Source organism: Stegodyphus dumicola, chromosome 8, assembly GCF_044657685.1.
Source record: "Stegodyphus dumicola isolate Sdum_Otavi_A_Nest chromosome 8, ASM4465768v1".
NCBI classification, from domain to species: domain Eukaryota; kingdom Metazoa; phylum Arthropoda; class Arachnida; order Araneae; family Eresidae; genus Stegodyphus; species Stegodyphus dumicola.
The window spans coordinates 97207209-97227886 of record NC_140775.1 but is presented as its reverse complement, the minus strand read 5'-3'; the positions used below and the strand labels follow the sequence as shown (position 1 = coordinate 97227886).

The window sequence follows — 20678 nt, the reverse complement described above, 5'->3', positions numbered from 1 at the left end:
TATGTTTAAAATGGACAACAGACTATATAAATAAAAGATAGCAAAACTAAGATTAATATAAAAACCAAGTGCTGTCATTTTTGATTTTTTGCCAGCATTCTGAAGCATTATAGCAAGAAATGTAATACTGCTTCTAAAGATGATATTAATCTGCAAAATGTTAGACGCAAACAAATTTTGCACATAATCGAACGTCCATTAGCCTAAACTAAAAGAAGCACAGAAAAATTTATACTAATGTCAAATTCAGCTTATTAAAAAAGTTAATATTAATTTAGAATTTAAGTTTTGACATCATTGGGTTCTAAAGAAAATAATCGAAGATCTGCGGACTACTTATTTTACTATCTTCTGTAATGGAAAAGTAGCCAGCAGCAGACATTAATAATTATCTTGCCAATTATAAATTCTTTCTAACAACAGGAAAAGCTATCTTTCAGATGTTGCTGTTTTCATTTTGCGTAGTAAATCTCGGCTTGGCAAAATAGGGCATTGTTACCAATCTACAACGATGACTCGTTTACTGTTCAAATAAAAACAGAACATTGCTTTCAATCAAAATGTAATTTTAAACAATATTTTAACACTTTTCGATGACAAAAAGTGATATTAACATTTATACTATAAACATAATTTAAAAAAAAGTTAAATACGCATTATCTCGATCACCGAATTTTCCCCTAACTCTCTCACTATGGACAGTATTAAAAATAAAATTTAATTACAATAACAAAATGTGGTATAGTTGTAGCATGCCTTTTTTTTCTTTAAATTTAATTTTTAACGACAAAAATTTATTTTATCCCATGACAAAAGTAGATATTACTTCGCGGAAATGAAAGAACATTGGAAGAACAAAAGGTGAAGATAAATAGTGTTGTTCGCTGAGTCTAAAATAGGAAAAAATAGGAAAAAAAATTCCAAATAATAATTTTAACTTGGAGAAGATAGCTTCATACTTTCCTTTCAAAACAATACTCATAATCAGTAGTTCTAAGATCGTTATCATTTGTCAAAACTGAGCATTTTCATTTGAAACTTATTTCAAACAAAGAATAATTTGCGCATGAGCAGATCTTGTATCATGATCAAATTCACCCCGCAATAACAGTCCAAAGTCAATAAAATAGATATTGACTTTGGACTGTTATTGCGGGATAGATAGGCAGCATAGGGCCAATAACAATCGTTGGATTATATAACATCTAAAATAAGTAAAACGCATAAACGATATCTAAGTTTTATCTCAATTTTGATCTATAATATTCCCTTAGCAAACAGAATCCGAAGATTTCGTAACCCGCTTTCTTCCGTATTACTATATCTCAAGAGAAAGTTTAGATTGACAAGTTTTAAAAATTCTCATCCCGTTAAAATACTATTTTCACAAACATTCATAACTCATCTGGCAATCTAATCCAATGATCTAATCCGGCTACCCAATGACATGGCAGCCCTCTCGTCCGCTAACCTCCATATCGACCTGGGAGGCTAATCACTAGGTTATCTTACTAGCCTTGTATCTTAAGTAGCTCATATAACGTTAAGTTAGCAATGTCTGAAAAAGAAAGTTTAAAATTATAGCTTATGGGCTTCTTATGATTTAAAACTTATTCACATAGTATATCTAGTTAAGTACATTATAAACAGAAAACAACACAAAAAGTACACCAAACACCATATATTATTTAAGGGCATTCAAGAACAACATTGACATCCCTTGCAAGCGCAATTTCACAACAAAGTTGAGGTGAATTACCAGCCCGTTTCGAATAAACCCCAGCCAGAAGACAGACTGATGAGAGCTTCTTGAAAAGCAAAACTAATTCGAGAAGATAAATAACTTTAAGCATTTCCCTTTCGACCATTAACTATTTAAAAATAGATTATCCCATCGCCATGTTTCAGCATGTAAGCGTGGTATATTATTTTAATGCAATAAACAGCAAGTGCCCTCGGACGTATTCTTTCTAAATGGGAAACCATCCGAATGCAATTTAGCTGGTTCCAAAAAGGCAGCGGGAAGTAACCGCACCCAAAATTTAATAGATTAAAATTTTACGTAACCGAAACATTGAGCGCATCCTGCGCCCCACCCCGCCCACGGCGACACGCTTCCAAGCACCATCATCAAGGGTGCGAAAAAGGTCAGGGGGCGGAAGGTAAAGTACGGGTGGGGGTGAGAACTTCACCTTCTAAAACACGCCGAGAGCTCCACCCACTAGTGTATACACGTTTCCAAAATGTTTGGTTTCAATCACGAACAGAGTGGGTGGCAGCTAGGGGAGGTTTAATATCTGTGCTTAGGTTGATGGGAACAGATATGAGCTGCCCAAAATCTAGCCTGGCAGCCTTCCTTGGAAAGTGAGCATCTTTGAAATCCCACTGTAGGTGGAAAAATGGAAATTCTAAATTGATTTCTACGGTAGATCTGAGTTGCGCAACTTTGGTGCGCTATATATTCAATTTGCTTATATGGGGTTAGACAATAATTGTCTGATTTTATCTTATTGTACATAAAATAACGGAATCCTAAATTAACTTCATTTTATTACTTTCTAGCTCTTGAAGCGTTTTACTAAGATTTTCCCTTTCATTTATGTAAATAATGCCTTTCAGATCAGTTCCCCTTAAAAGTACTTGTAAAGTTTGTTGTTTTTCTTCAGCTTGTACGATTCGTTATCTGAAACTCCTAGGATTTGCTTTTTTTTTTTTTTTTTTTTTTTTTTTTTTTTTTTTTACGTTTTCTTTCAGCTCTCCGCATATGTTTGATTCGTTGTTTGTCTCTCAATGTCTTCTTAAGTTTTAACATATTCAGTGGCATATTCTGTGACTCATTTCATTGATTTTGCATTCTGAAATGTTCTTAGCATCTCTCTTCCCCTTGGCTCATATACTGACCATGATTTTTTTAATTAATTTTTTTTAAGTTGAATCAGCCCGGGGAAGTGAGGACCAACTTCTCCTACTGAAAACACCGCAAAATTCTCTCTAGATAGCAACTGCAGACTTCTTTTAAACTCATTGCATGTTGCTAGATGTTTAAAATCTTATAGCAACTTTAATGCATTGCAATAAAATACGAGTCAAGAAGTTCATTCAGAAAATCGGAAAATGCCAGTTAATATTGTGACACATAATTTAAGTAGAGTAACAGTTAAGCTTTTATGCCTCATTTAGTCACATACTTGCTCAGTCCAGAGGATTACGCAGTTTTATGACAAACTGTGCAGATTAAAAATAAGAAGAATTGTGAGAGGCATGCTTGGCATAGTGACTTGACTGTTGCCACCACCACTATTTGCTTATGAAAAGAAAACCACGAATCGAAAGGGCGTAAACGTCTGCCAGTGTCATGGTTGGTAAATGTTAAATATTAGTTAAGCCTTGCCTATCCGACTAATTAGTGTTGTAGCTTCACATTGGTTTATTGGGAATATAGTTTAGTTAAATATACTGTAAGTTCCACCAATTTGTTGTGTCAAAGATAAATAGTCACCTAACATCTATACAAATGAATGTCAAAGTGTGGATCGCAAGATAATTTTAGGCGTTAACGAACATTTTCGATTGTTATATGATTTGAACATGTTTTATTACTTATTTTATTGCATGAGGTATTTTACATGTATATCTATTACTATTATTTTATTATTACACTATTTTCGTCTAAGACTTTCTTTCTCTCACTCTTTCTTCCTTCCTCCCCCTTTTTTTATGCAGGACTCTCTTGATTACTTTACTTTTAAACTATTAAAGTTTCTTAATTTTTTAAAAGTAAGATTATATTCCTCAGTGACTATCTGAGGGGGTAATTAGCACACAAAATATGTCTTAGTAGAACTCTTATATCTCAGTAACCCCAAAAGCTATAGTTTTCGTTTATGCTTTATTTAATAGTTAAAGGACACTGCAAAACATAAAAGAAATTTGAAAATTGGAATCGTGGTTGAGCCACACTAAAGTCTCGAATTTAGGCAAGTAAACAGGTGCATGGGGCATCTACAGAATCGAATAGTATTGTCCCAATACGCTAGCCAAGTAGCTAGAGTTTGAAAAATTAGAACTGACTGCATACTTTTTCTCCTTAGGAACACTAGAGTTATGATAATAACAGAAATTTGGTAAAGTTACATAACACAAACTTTTGAGCATAGTCATTACAATATTGGATTACGTATATATATAATAGAGTTATTACTTTAAAAATCGTTGCACTGGAGTTTTTACATTTTTATCTAAGTAGATAAGCATATGGGATTTGATTTTCCTAATATATTCAGGCAAAAATACACAATATTTTGATGACGTCACTAGCGCACTCGCATAAATTAGGTTATAACGCCGTTTAGTCCAATGTTAGAGTCGACAGCGAGCGGTTGTGGGAGCGACGTACTGATTTTGTTTGTGCGAAAATAAATATAAAATGCCGGAAAATAAAGATGGACTAAAAATGCAGAGCAGAATACAAAAAAAAAAAAAAAAAAAAAAAAAAAAAAAGTTGCACTAAGAATACAGAAAAATGAAAGAAAGATTTATTGAAAGAAGTTATTAAAGAATGTTTAGTTGCAAAAAGGAAAGAGAAGAACAAGCGATTTTAAGAAAATAATAAATAAAATCGACTGAAGTTGTTAGTTTTCAAATAAATCAAGATGCTCTAACTTCTTCTATTCCTGCCAACAATAAATCGTCAAATTTAGGAGTTCGTTTACTAGATTAGAGTGGAGATACTGTCAAATAAAAAAATAATCAGTTGTTTTAAACAATATTTAAAATGTTAGGAAGTAGTCTTACTCATCTAAACCCAGCGGCCGTTTGGAAGAAATGCAACAGAGAAGCCAGCCGTCAATTTCTCTCCCCCCAGAGCAGTCGTGATGCCGAAAATTTAGGAAGCACTGATCTATACTATCTTTTAAAATAATCTAAAGATACAAAAAATGTATTAAGATCATTTTCCAATTATAATTACGTTTTAAGAGAAAGGATAAAATATTTACTTTATTTTACTTCAAAATATGATATATTGGCCATTCAGTGATCTTTCTTGTAGAAAATGTCTGATGCGAACATCACACGACTTCTCTGTACTGCCCTTTTCTCCTGAAGTTTCAGTTTGTTTATTTGAATTCTAAATAACATTTTTTTTTTTTTCTTATTACGTGCTCCTCCCTTAGGTACTACACGGAAAGGAAGGGATGCCCCGTGGAGGTCTTTTTAAGGTAAACTGGCTCATACCCACGTTACATATGGGAAGAAACACAAAAACGCCCATGCAGCCAGCCCGTTTCGCGAATCCCGGACCAAACTACCAGTGTTCAGCGGCTTTGACCGCTCGACCGCTGGTGGGCTAAATCACAATTTGACGAAGCTTTTTTTCGTTTCGCTTGTAAAGATTTCAGTAACATAATAAAATTATCTTAGGATTTTACAGCAGAGGAAAAAAAAAATCGATTTTTTTTGGCATATGAAAAGCGGCTAATTGACTGAGAGATAATTTACATGAAAAATTCTGTTATTTTGCAAATTAATCTATTTTACATGGAAGATAGTAGTATGCATAAATAACAAAGGAGCAGAAATGTTTAATAAACTTACCGTATCGTATTCTTTAAATCTGAAACTGTGTCCAACAAAGTTCATGAAGGTTTTAAATTACTGAATATTTTAGAAGCGAAATGCCCTTCTTCTTTCTGTGTTTTGAAGAACCAGTCAGCGACCAAATCGTATCACATGTGGATGCCTAAATAAATCAAATTTTACTTATATATTTCGAAATAATTTGACAGTTATTATTAAAAGTATCACGAAAAAGTGTAAAATAGTCTGAAATAAATTGATAAAAAAAAAAAAAAAAAAAAAAAGGAAACTATTAGATGAGATGAAAACAAGAATCATTTCATAAAGGAAATTTTTATAAGTAATGTTTTAAATAAGATCGTAAGTGTTTTATTATTAAGCAACAAATAAATGTTTTTTAGGCAGAACCTGGTTAATTCCCAATAAATTCGCTTCCGATTAATCGAGATTTGACTGTACTAAAAATGGAAATTACTAGCAATTATGGGAAGTTTATCCACAAGAAAAATAATTTAGTAAACATGGTGAACCTTCTTTAGAACTACACCTACGGTTGCAAATGACTGGTCTGCTGTGAAAACAGTTGCCTTAAAAAAAAAGTTGACATTTAATTACTGAAATTTACTGATCACTTTTAGAGATGATCTCGTCTTAGGGAGGCTGTTGCCAAACAAAAGATCATTATCTATGCATTTTATGAAAGATTAATGTGATGAATAAATTACTATAATCAGGAAGTTAAGTACAGTGATACTAATTTATAAAAACAGACCTAATATGGATGAGACGAAATATTAAATTTACATATTTCAGAAGTTTTCAGAATTATTAATTATTATTATCATCATCATCATCATCATCATCATTATTTTGCAAAAGCAGGCAATCAACATTAAACCACTGAATTTGTTACTGGAAGCTCGATTAGTTAGTTTTCGAAATGAAGCTAAGAAATTCATATGGCAAATGTTCTGCAATATATTGTTTGCCCTTTTTAATTATTACTATTGCATGTTTGTGACTTTTCTCTTTTTAAAAAATAAATAAATGCATTTAAGTAAAAAATCTATGACACTATTTCAAGCTCAATGGGGTAAAAAAAAGGCATAGCCTTTCCTGAAGCTTTTCGACTATCGAAACAAACCTCCCGAAGTAACGACGCCACCACTTTAAGGAACACGATTAAAAATGTTACATGAAATTCGAACTGAAAACTGAGATATAAAGAGTTTCATACAATCTTCATTAAAATGCAATTTGTAATGCCAATTTCACAACTGGCAACCCATACATAGGCTTCGTACGCATTTTTGGACATAGAAATTAAGTACTTTAAAGGACTTTTAAAGACCATTAATGAATAAAATTAAGGACCCATCAGCAAATGGAACTGAATAATTCAGTTAAAGATATTATCTATGCCAGAAATTCACTTTTGTAATACCATCCTAAAAATAGAACAGATCCTTAAGTAGGATGCATTATATTAAACATTAACAAATTTGACAGTAACATTATTATAAAACAAATTTGACAGTAACATTTGTAAAATTTATCAAATAACATTAAATATTTTACAAGACTGGATTATAAGACTAGAACACTGGTAGTTCGGTCCGGGGTTCGAATCCCGGCGAACGGGCTGGCTGCATGGCCGTTTTCGGGGTTTTCCAAATGTGTAACGTGGATATGAGCCAGTTTCCCTTAAAAAGACCTCCACGGGGCATCCCTCCCTCGCCGTGTAGTGCCTAAGGGCGGAGCACGTAGTAAGTAAAAAAAAAAAAAAAAAAAAAAAAAAAAAAAAAACATGAAATGCATATTTGTCAGTGAATCGCCAAAAAGATTCCTCCAAAATGCTAATTCACACTCGAAACGGCAGTCTTAAAAACAAACGGAAATTTCAAAAGATTAATATTAAGGACCTGCTGCAGCTTTTGGCCAGAATTAAGGACTTTTTAAGGACCAAAAATCGATCGCAAAAGAATCTAAGGACTTTTCAGGACCGTACGAACTCTGATACAGAAAGAACAAGGTGATGATTTTTTTTTTTTTTTTTTTTTTAAATTTTACAAATCTTTGCAATAAAACTTCACAAATAAATTCACAGATAAAATTTTAAGAACGGTTGCTTTTGTTTGGAAACTTCAACATCGCCTGCTGTTTTATAGCTTTTATTGTGAAACTTTGACTCTTTAAAAGCCCATTCCTACGGAACACTTAAGCATCAAGCTTGTGGTTGCTTTAGAGCAATAGCATGATAAAGATTAAAACTATCCAGAAAATCAAACATCTTCGGACAATATCTCCAAGAGGTACATTGCGGGGAAAAAAAAGGGGGGGAGGTGTCAGTTCTATATCTCCCGTCCTACTGGGCCGATTGACGAAATTCAAATTTTCCGCTTTTCATGTCTCGAAAGCGCGACTTAGGATATATATTAAATTTATATATAGCACTATTCTCACATAGGTATTTTGACATAAAATCAGACTTTTTCTGAAATAACATATCAATTGTTTTACATATTTCGTTTCTACGACTCAAATTATGTCAGACTGCGAAGATTTGTGAAATTCGCCTGAGTAGTTTTTAAAATATTTGCTCTCAAAATTTTAGCTCCTCAATGTTATTTGAATTTGGTATATATTTATTAATATCTCATTTTTATTAAACTTTTTCTATTCTTCCTTTCACATTTTGAAATTTAGGTTCATTCCAAATAAAATTCACCTATTTTTTATGATTTATTTTTAAAATTTCTATTTTTAAATAATTTTTATAAATTTTTCGAAAAACATTTTGAATTATAACCTATAAAATTTTTACCATCATCTTAAAGTAGGTGTATTTCTAAGCATACCTGCAAAAAATTAGAGTTTTTTATTCAAAATTTTGTAAGATATACACGAATTTACATATTTTCGCGTTTTGCAATTTGGCACCTTTTTTTTTGAGCGATAATAACGCCAAATGTGGTTTATGGATTTTTGTTACAGTGAATTGCCATAGCTATTTTTAACCTCAAATTTCAGATAAATTTTTAAGGAGAATTAATTATATGAAAATATTTCCCTCAATGATGCGTAATAAATATTTAATAATATTGTATAAATTTTTTTTTAAAGTATAGATGATATTATTCAAATTTTTAACTTTTTTTCTAAATTTCTTTCTTTCCCCCCCGTCTTTTTTTTTTTTTTAATTATATTTGTAAGAGTAAATTTTTACCTTCGCCGTATTATCATCTGCTACTTTACTTTAACCGCTGAATTGTCTGAAATTGTCTTTAAACTTAATTGTCTAAAACTGAGAAAGTTCGTTTGATGTTTATTTTCATAATATTTTTTTTAAGCAAACAGGACGTTGACAGTTTGGGTCATGTCCCAGCTTTAAAAAAATGTACATAAATAAAAATTTTTAAATTAATCCTCTTAGAAAGAATGTTTTAAGTAGATAATTTTCTCTCGTTTTATAGATTGTATAAAAAACATGATCTTTAATATGATTTAGATTGTTTTCAGCTGATATAATAATCGGGTCACTCAGTAGTACAGAATAAACACTGCTGGACTGTTTTATTTCTTTATCATTTAGCAAAAAACTTTTTATTAAAATATTTACCGTTTGGATTTTGCTTTAAACTTTATTTATAGTTAAAATGCCAAGAAAATGAAAAGCTGTCTTCAGCCGAAACGCAATTGATGTAACTGATATTTTAAAAAATTTGACAAGAATGCAAAATTTATGGAAGTCTAACAATCGAAAAATCTTAATTTTCTTGTGTGAACACTGAAAATAAATGTAGAAGGAAAGAAGAAAATTAGCGGGAAAAGTAAGCAAAAATTTGAAGGGGAGTTTGGTTGTCACAAATACCAAGGTGTTTCGAAAAGTTGGATGCTTTTGAATATAATTTTCAGAATACTTCAAGGAATTTGAGTGTTTAAAGAGAAAACACTTAGACGTGTACACCAGCAAATATCATCAATTGAGCTTGTGCTAACGGAAAAAGACAGAAACGATATCATTGCAGATTAAAGTGAAGAGCGACTGGTTTTCGGCTATGTGGTTGCATAAATTTAAATTACGTTATAGATCATAATATACGGAGAATCCCATGATTTCTCAGTCGAATTATTTGAAGATTCAGGAATTTATCTAATGATTTATATTGATGTCACCTAAAGACGTTTTTCCTCTTGATGAAACCAGTCTTTCCTTTCACTCATGCCTTCAAAATGCTTAGCTTTTAAAGACTGATAATAGGCTCTGACCAAATACTGAAATGGATTGAATTGGATTGTTAAGTTACGGGAAAGCAGGGCTACCTGCCTAAAAGGAAGAATGCCTTTGTGAAGAACTTTCTAAGGGAAACCAGCTGGCATAAACGTTACACGTGAGAAAATATACAAAAACGCCCATTCAACCAGGCCGTTCGCCGGGATTTAAGCCCCGAAGCGAACTACCAGTGTTCAGCGACTTTACCGCTCGGCGGTTTGGGGGCCTTTATGGAATGGAAGGCGATAACGTTATTTAAAATGAATGTCAGAAATACCAAGATGTTTCGAAAAGTTGTATGCTTTTTAATATACTTGCAGAATGCCTGAGGAAAAAGAACAAGCCACTAAGAAGAAAAAATAAATTTTTGCATAAAATTTAGTATTCTTTTTAATTTTCTTTTTAATCTTACGATTTTTGATTCTTGAGATTTCAAAAATAAACATTTGACTAAAATATTAATCATATTTTAAGAAACTAAATGTAGGTTATAAAATTGTGTAAACAATGAACACAATGATAAAGCTGTTTAAAGCAATGTATGCAAGTCATCCTAAGTTAGAATGTCGGTTATACTTCTCTCTTATTTATATATCTTCTCTGAACGGAACATTGAAAGATGTGTTAACTGTGCTTTACCGTATTTTCTCTTTTAAAATATGCAGTTTTCAAATGCATCGTAAACTCGGTCACAAAGTATTCTTCCGAAAGAAACGCAATTCAAATAAATAAAATCGAATTCTGGAAAATTTATATTAATAAATATATTTAAAATGCTCAGTTCGAATGAATCAATATAAAATTTTAAAACAATTATCTGAAAACACAAATAATGCAACACAAACAATTAAAATAAAAGTCTAAAAATTTACAAATTACCTAAAATAATAATTATGACAAAAAAATTATAAAGAAAACTATTTGAAAAAAAATAAACGATGCATCTTTTATTTAAACTATGCAGTTCAAATGGGTAAATAGAAATTTTTAAAACAGTTATTCGAAAGAAACCATGCAACTTAAACAATTAAAATGAAATTCGAAAAAGAAAAAATACCTAATAACAATTATAATTAGAAATATAATATAAAGAACATTATTTGAAAAAGGAACGATTTTCACTTTTTTTCCGCTCACGCACCATATAAAACGGGAAAGGAAAATAGGTTGCCATGCATTAAGAAGTTCGCCAAGTAAAATATTCTTGGCGCAAAGAGGAAAAAAAAAAAGCCCCAACATAAACTTGAGAATTTCTCCGTAAATTTCGCAAGAAATTTTACAAAATTTCATATTTAGGCATAATTTGAGTCGTAGAATCGAAATATGGGGAAAAAACTGTTATGTTATTTCAGAAAAAGTACGATTTTGTGTCAAAATATTTATGTTAGAATAGAGCTATATATAAATCTAATATATATCCTAAGTCGCTCTTTCGTGACATGAAAAATGCAATTTGAATTTCGTCAATCGGCCCAGTAGAACGGGAGATATAGAACTGTCTCATTTTTTATTCCAAAGGGATTTGGAGTCCCTCGAAGGACTATTACTTTCGTTTTGGCATTTTGAGTCGGATAAATGTCGGTTCACTTTTCAAACTGTTGCCACAAAATGTTAGAGTATATATCTGCATTATATTTGAAGAAATTAAATAATGAAAAATCTGCATTAAGTGTATGTATATTTCTTGCATTGTGATAAAAGAACGGTATCTAGAGCCATCCAGTTTTGAATGACGTAATCCTACTGCGAATATGGGCATCTGAAATCCCAAATTTGAAATTTGTTTTATATCGATTTCATATTTTATAAAACTTTAACGAATTTTTGAGTAACAAACTCAACGATTTAAAAGCGAGAGTAGTAAGCGGAGGTACTCGTACTACGGAAGTGACGTCACAGAAAAGGGGCGTGGCCTCCGCCATTTTGAATTTCTCCGGAAGTGACGACACCAGCGCCATCTTGTATCACGTGTTGGAATGACATCATTAAACTTTCGTTTTGATTCTGTGGCAACGATCTTTTCAAAGTTGTTTATTTTTTGTGGCAACGACACTATTTTTTATGTTTGAGGAAATGAGCTCTTAACCACGTGTTTGGAATGACATCACTTTTAATTTATTATTTTTAATTATTTGACATGTGATTAATATTATTTTGTTATTTGATTAATTTTTAATACGTCACTAATTTTAACTTTTTAATTATTAACTATTTAGTACATCATTATTTTACTTATTACCTTTAATGAATTTTTGTGGAAATTAATATTATTTTCCCTGAATTTTGAAAGTAACTCCACCGCTGGGATTCGAACTCGCTATCTCTGGGATGGGAGTCTAGCGCTTTACCGCTCGGCTACCCTGTCCTCTTATCAGACTGTTATTTGAAACTCTCTTTGTCCCTTTGAGTTTTTGCACCATTGATGACATAAGGCTGAAAGTCTGCGCATGCGCTTTGACATGAAAACCGCGTCACACATTTGTTTTTACACGACGGCTAGGATTTCTTTTGGCTTCTTAATCATTACTTTATTCATTGCTGTTTTAAATGTAAGATTTTCCCACGGTTTAATTTTTTTTATTATTAAGATATTTTTAATTGTTTTCAATTTTCATCTCATTCTTACTTTTTTTAAGTTATTAGTTAATTTATTAATTTTTATTTTATTTTTTTCCCTTTCCCAAACATAAATTTTATTTTTAACTTCAACAAAAGTGAATTTAAATTTTCTTTTTACTTTTTATCTTGCAAAGTTTATTTATTTTTTTTTTTATATTTAATTTTCTTTTTGGTTTTACAAAAGTAATATTTATTTTTACGAATTGAATTTTTCCTTTTCACTTTTTTATTTTGCAAAAGTTTTTTTTTTTTTTTTCCAAAATTTTTTCCTTTTTGTATTTTTACTTTATTTTAATTTTTTGTTTAACTTTCTTTTTGGTTTTACAAAAGTAATATTTTTATTTACGAATTGAATTTTTCTTTTTCACTTTTTTATTTTGCAAAAGTTTTCTTTTTCCCAAAATTTATTCCTTTTCGTATTTTTACTTTACTTTATTTTAATTTTTTGTTTAAACTTTTTTTTTTTTTGTTTTTACAAAAGAAATATTTATTTTTCCAAATTTAATTTTCCTTGCCGCTTTTTATTTTAAAAAAAATTGTTACTACATTTTTAACTTAATTTTTTTTACAAAAGTAATATTTAGTTTCATAATTTTAATTTTTTTGAGTTTTTTGTTTACACAAATGTTTTTCGTTACATTTTTATTTTACCCTTAACTTTTTCCCCTTGTTTTAAATACAATACGATGTTACATTTCCATTTCTCCAAAAGTAAACTTACCTACATTTCTGTGTCTTTGAAATTTTAAGCTGGAATTTACATGCATATAACTTCACTAGATAATATTTTCTGTAACATTAAGCCAATATACACAATGCTCTTTCTATATAGTTTAACTGGAATACTACATTTCTTACTTTTTTTACTACTAAGTTGGAGATACTCAGAACTTTTCCTTCTAATGCATTGTACTAACTATTAATGCCTGTATTAACTTTTTTGGCCAACTATACAAAACTTTGTTGATTCCCTTTTACACGTCTTACTTTTATTCAAAGGATTCACCAAACTATGTCTGACAAATGTAATTTTTACACTTTCCATTTACACATTTACCCTTATATTTAACTTATAAAACATATTCATGCTGTATTTCTGATTCCTTTTTCCCACAATAAATACAGACTTACACATGTTTCTTTATTGTAAGACTTACTAACTTTAAAACAAATCTTACAAGGAGCAATAAATTTTCATGGTATGAAGCCCACTCAAACCAATGCATGGAGCATTTCTACCCAGTTAAGTTTAGATACATACCAATAGTACTTCATTTTTTCTTATTTTACTCTACAGATATTTATACATATATATTCAGAACACTCCCTTTCATTCAGTAAGATTCATTTATACTACTAACACAAATTTTGCTAACTCTTTGAAATATTTTACGAAAATATCTTGTATTTTCTTGCACACATCCTACTTAAATCACCAAACATACACTGAACCTTGATTTTTCCTTCATGTGAAAACGTCACTCGGATTTTTAATATGATTCCACCTTTTACCGCAGAACTTTATAAACACTACTCTATTTGAATTTATCACAGCCTAACTCTCTTAACAAGGTACAGAAGATTGAATTATATTTTAACTACAGAGAAGAATATCCACATTGTAATGAAATATTTTAAATTTGAATTATAATCACATTTTGTGAAGGAGAACTTAAAGTCTATAATACACATGGAATTAATATTCAGCCATGGAAATGAAACTTTATCGCCTTTTTCCCAATTTGGAATATAAAAATTTGTTAACTTGGAATATTTTTAACGTATTCATTGTAACTTAACTGAAAAATACTCATATTTCCCATTGTCAATAATTTATTTAGCACTGAACTCTTACAGCCTTTTGAGAACGAAATTTAATTTATCATACCTGACAAATGACTCCTACATAGTTATGATACATTACACGAAATACTGAGTAGTGTTCCAAATAATGATCTAACATAGTAATTAACATAAAAGACCTAACACAAATAATTTTAAGATAGAAATTTCAAACTGACATTGCTTACTAATGAACTTTTACAGCTTTTTTTGACTGACATTTAACTTCTCATAGATAATAAATAAAATTACACACAAATAATTATTCAAAATAGGTAATAATGACAGAAAGTCCATATAATGATCTACTATAGTCACCAACTTTAAAAATTTTAACGCATTTCTAATATAAGAAAGACCACACTTTTTTGAAAAGCATTATTTTAATTAAACATTGGAGCCACGCAGTCCTGCGCACATGCATAACATCTTTATTTATCATGAGCATGACACATAATAAGTAAATAAAATTTTCACAAAGTACGAAACACATTTCTCTTTTAACTGAACTGTACTCTTAAGAAAAATGCAGTATGGAATGCTTAGAACACCCAGGGCCACAGTTCCTCATTTCCCCACGCATTGACCAAAATATACATGTACTTTAAAATCAGTTAAACAAATTCAAGTGTTAGTATTCAAAGAGGAATACTTCACAAATTAGATGAAAGAAAGGTACACAATGAACTTGAGTGAAAAATACACAAAAGCATGTAAGGACCGAGAAAAAGATGTATTCGTGGAGAACTTTTTTAAGATAAACTTGCTCTATTTTTGCACATGGGTTACATTTTGCATTTCAGATTAAGGAAACATTCAAGATAATTCCTGTATAACTAGAGATTTTATTCACACTTGTTAGTACTGTAATTTATTAGAACAGTCACAGACATATAGGACAAGTATGCCATTTCCAAGGAAAACAATTTTCCCGAGCCAGACTTTAACAGTGAAATATAAAAGGGAATAAGAATATCCCATATTTCAAACAAAATTAGTATCTGAGTATGCAAAAACAAGAACAAGAAACGAATATTTTTTCTGAAAATGTTCCGAATGGTTTAAGTCAGGACTAGTTTCATGAACAGAGCATGAAAAATAATGATGAATTTTTAATTTTATTTTGTCTGTAGTACATTTACTTATGCTAAAATCTTCCATTTTGGTTGACTGTACTTTACATTCAGACCTAAGTTGATAAATCAGAGTGATTTTGTGTTTTAAAGCTTCAAATTCAGAAATACTACAACTCAAAAGCAAAAAGATTAAAACGACAAGAGAATATACTGCAAGCAAGCGAACGTGATAAATGACTTTTTGGGCTGAATTTCATGAATTCATAGATGGGGTGCAAAATTTTAATGCACTGTATATGAACTATTTTTCAAATGTATTACGATCACCAACTTTACATAGACTTTAAGTAAACATTTCATGTTAATTTACCATTTTATCTATGTATTTACTAAATTTTTGCATTTTGTTTATAAATATAATAACAAAAGGACATAAGAGAACATTTGTTTCTTGAAAATGTCCATAATTTTACCCAACTGTTATTTCTTTCATAGCTTTGAAGTAACCTATTAAACACATAGTTATCTTGTATTGACCAGACAGCCGTTGGTCTTGCCAATGTCTGAGGGAAGTCACAAAGCTAGAGAATTTAAGTAATATTTTACCAGTACGGAGAACTTCTTACGGCGTTTTCGATGAAAACTGACCGAATTTAGTAGTTCATTACTAACCTAGGATCCTTTAACTATTTTTTTTATTCGAAAAAAACACACCAGAAATTATCATCAAGATTTTCCATACAGATATATTGTACTACTTTTCATGCCATTACATTTCAAATGAAATTTGATTCATTGTCAGATAGTTAAATGTTTGTTATTTTTTCGCATACGAATGCACTTTCGTGTCTCACATACGCTCATTACATATGATTTAACAAAATTACGAACAAGTTAGAAGTTAAATGAATATTTCCTGAAATACTGTACATTTCATTCCGGAAAGTTTACATGAGTACCTTCATTTCGAAACCCCTAATGTTTCTTTTCCTGAATTCAAAGTAAATTTTGAGTGTAGAATTTTCAGTTTTGACAGAAGTTATTTGTAAGTGGCTGTGATGTGTTCGTGTTTTCATAAACCGTTTTTTTGTGAAACACCCTATTGGTAACCTTTAGAACAGTTTAAATATTACCATTTTTTACCTTACTGCCACTGCAAATCATTGAATTTTCAAATATTTTCCTTTTTTATCGTTTACAGTGCCTCGTAAAGGTTTGAGAACAAATTTTTACTAAATACTTATATCATTCGATTTAATAATTTTGTTACACGTTTGGAAGATTTAACTTCACTATCACGCTAAACCAGAAGTTAAGAATAGAAATGTAATTGTTATCTTAGTATTCTATGGGGATAGATTAATTTTCTCTGACATTGACGTATTCGTATGTAGATAATAGAGACTTTTAACCCAGCTCATACAGACTTGGAATATTTTCTCTAAGTCACCACGATGACAGACTTGCATTGTCATAGACGTTTTTCTCGTGAAATATATTTCTTTCTTAAAAGTTTATATACTAATTTCTTTAGAAACATGTCTAAGAAAATACCTCATCTTCATAAGAAACATCAGATTTGATTTAAATTAATAATAAAATAAGAATCATTAATTTGTAAATATATTTCTCTTTGACTCAAAAGTTTCTTTATCATATTCGAAATGAACAATTAATTGTACATAACTAATATATTGTATTGATGAACCAGAGTTATATTTTACCTTACTGCATTATATTTCAAAGTGAATGTGTTTTATTGCATATTTTAATAAAATCTTAAAAGCTTAAATGAGTGTTTCATTACAAAATTTGTACTTTCTAACTTCATTCTACTGAAACGAAAACATTCATAACTTATTACGAAGAAAAAGTTTTACATATTATACTTTTTGATTAATTTTCATACCACAGTATTATCTTTGAAAATTTGTTTCCTAATCCACTGCTAATATATTACTAATTTTCGCTCTTTCAATACACTTCGTACGTGATAAAAAAACTCAGTTTAGAAACTTTTTTCCTTAACGCCTTGTATTGCATTGCTGAACCGGGGCCATGCCTTCATTTTTATTATATATCATGCGAATATTTTAAAAAAAGCATATTTTTTCCTTCTGTTAGCACAATTTTAACCAGCATTTTACTATTACAGAGACTTCTTTAGTAAAATTTCAAGGGTTAAATTGATCGTTTCATTATTAATTTTGAAGATTCTGGATATATCCTATTTAAAAGTTCATAACCGATTAGCAAAATAATTTATATATGTACTTTGTTGTCCTCTTGGTTAATTTTTAAAGCGTTTTTCAACTATAACACTTGATTTCTAGCGAAGTATCGAAATGATTATTTACTTTCCACTTTTTCCAAAGAATTTCGTAGACACATATGTTCAGTACAGAATATTTTCCTAACTTAAAAATATTATTACCAAAATAGAAAAATATGCAAAATTTTCCTAAAAATTTATATATTTGTTTTTTAAAAACATGTACACGAATATCCACATTTAATTACTTAATGTGTAATTTCCTATATCAGAACTAAAATTTCGAACGAAAATTTTTTAAATAATGTCATATTCCATAAAATTTATGTCTTTGTGATGTCATCGTCTTTTCGCAAACGTTTTGAGAGTAGACGTTTAGACATTTCGAAACTGTTTTCTCTTTGCTATTGGAAACTATTTTATCTTTGCTGTTGGTATATGCCAATGAATTCTGGATACTTTTTTCTCTTGGTTTATCTTCAGCTTATGAGTTATTTAAATACTTAAAAATATATTTGTAGATCTTTTATGTTGACACTTGTGATAGATTTTTTTTGGACGTTTTTGGAAAATGTATTTTATTCACGTGAATGAAACTGATGTTTTCTTAAAATTTTATTGTTCAGAGTGTTAGTCAATTACGACAGAATGCCGGATTTGTTCTCTTTTTTCAACATTCATATGAAATTCGGTATTCCAAATCCCTCACGCAAAATGTAATTTTTCTATCAGTAATAGGAAGACGAATGGAATAAATGCAGGTTATGCAGACATAAGATAAAAAATCTGGAAGTAAAAGACATTCTCCAGATCTAAACAATTCAGTAGAATGTGCAAATATTCATCCTATTCGAAGCTTATTTTTTTAATTACATAGAATATAAAATGTAAATTTAATAAAAAGAGATATAATGAAGATCAAGTATTCTGCAAAATCTGGATGGTAATTATACAAAATTAGTCATAAAGCAGGTTTTCGTAAAAAGTGGCTCCAGCGGAGGAAATACGCCGGCAGTCTTCTGAAGCTCTAAGTGAGCACCTGATCTTTGCTCTTACAAAAGCTAAGTAGAATTGTAAATTCTACGTAAGAGCGAAGATCAAATGACCTGAAACTCTAAGTGGTCATTTGATCTTCGCTCTTACGTTACGTTAATTTTAAGAAAACATCAGTTTCATTCACGTGAATAAAATACATTTTCCAAAAACGTCCAAAAAAAATCTATCACAAGTGTCAACATAAAAGATCTACAAATATATTTTTAAGTATTTAAATAACTCATAAGCTGAAGATAAACCAAGAGAAAAAAGTATCCAGAATTCATTGGCATATACCAACAGCAAAGATAAAATAGTTTCCAATAGCAAAGAGAAAACAGTTTCGAAATGTCTAAACGTCTACTCTCAAAACGTTTGCGAAAAGACGATGACATCACAAAGACATAAATTTTATGGAATATGACATTATTTAAAAAATTTTCGTTCGAAATTTTAGTTCTGATATAGGAAATTACACATTAAGTAATTAAATGTGGATATTCGTGTACATGTTTTTAAAAAACAAATATATAAATTTTTAGGAAAATTTTGCATATTTTTCTATTTTGGTAATAATATTTTTAAGTTAGGAAAATATTCTGTACTGAACATATGTGTCTACGAAATTCTTTGGAAAAAGTGGAAAGTAAATAATCATTTCGATACTTCGCTAGAAATCAAGTGTTATAGTTGAAAAACGCTTTAAAAATTAACCAAGAGGACAACAAAGTACATATATAAATTATTTTGCTAATCGGTTATGAACTTTTAAATAGGATATATCCAGAATCTTCAAAATTAATAATGAAACGATCAATTTAACCCTTGAAATTTTACTAAAGAAGTCTCTGTAATAGTAAAATGCTGGTTAAAATTGTGCTAACAGAAGGAAAAAATATGCTTTTTTTAAAATATTCGCATGATATATAATAAAAATGAAGGCATGGCCCCGGTTCAGCAATGCAATACAAGGCGTTAAGGAAAAAAGTTTCTAAACTGAGTTTTTTTATCACGTACGAAGTGTATTGAAAGAGCGAAAATTAGTAATATATTAGCAGTGGATTAGGAAACAAATTTTCAAAGATAATACTGTGGTATGAAAATTAATCAAAAAGTATAATATGTAAAACTTTTTCTTCGTAATAAGTTATGAATGTTTTCGTTTCAGTAGAATGAAGTTAGAAAGTACAAATTTTGTAATGAAACACTCATTTAAGCTTTTAAGATTTTATTAAAATATGCAATAAAACACATTCACTTTGAAATATAATGCAGTAAGGTAAAATATAACTCTGGTTCATCAATACAATATATTAGTTATGTACAATTAATTGTTCATTTCGAATATGATAAAGAAACTTTTGAGTCAAAGAGAAATATATTTACAAATTAATGATTCTTATTTTATTATTAATTTAAATCAAATCTGATGTTTCTTATGAAGATGAGGTATTTTCTTAGACATGTTTCTAAAGAAATTAGTATATAAACTTTTAAGAAAGAAATATATTTCACGAGAAAAACGTCTATGACAATGCAAGTCTGTCATCGTGGTGACTTAGAGAAAATATTCCAAGTCTGTATGAGCTGGGTTAAAAGTCTCTATTATCTACATACGAATACGTCAATGTCAGAGAAAATTAATCTATCCCCATAGAATACTAAGATAACAATTACATTTCTATTCTTAACTTCTGGTTTAGCGTGATAGTGAAGTTAAATCTTCCAAACGTGTAACAAAATTATTAAATCGAATGATATAAGTATTTAGTAAAAATTTGTTCTCAAACCTTTACGAGGCACTGTAAACGATAAAAAAGGAAAATATTTGAAAATTCAATGATTTGCAGTGGCAGTAAGGTAAAAAATGGTAATATTTAAACTGTTCTAAAGGTTACCAATAGGGTGTTTCACAAAAAAACGGTTTATGAAAACACGAACACATCACAGCCACTTACAAATAACTTCTGTCAAAACTGAAAAT

At 29.9% G+C, this 20678-nt stretch overlaps 1 protein-coding gene across 36 annotated transcripts in view; it reads right to left on the bottom strand.

Annotated features, from left to right (window-relative positions):
- The window catches only part of LOC118199817 (uncharacterized), a 458327-nt gene that overhangs the window by 288978 nt on the left and 148671 nt on the right, over positions 1 to 20678 (bottom strand). For 17 of the 36 annotated variants that reach the window (XR_015042642.1, XR_015042653.1, XR_015042657.1 and 14 more), the window contains one exon: positions 5596 to 5740. The exons of the other annotated variants lie outside the window; for them this stretch is intronic. The gene's annotated coding sequence lies outside the window, so the exon portion shown is untranslated. The remainder of the gene's footprint in view (positions 1 to 5595; positions 5741 to 20678) is intronic. 36 annotated transcript variants of the gene reach the window in all.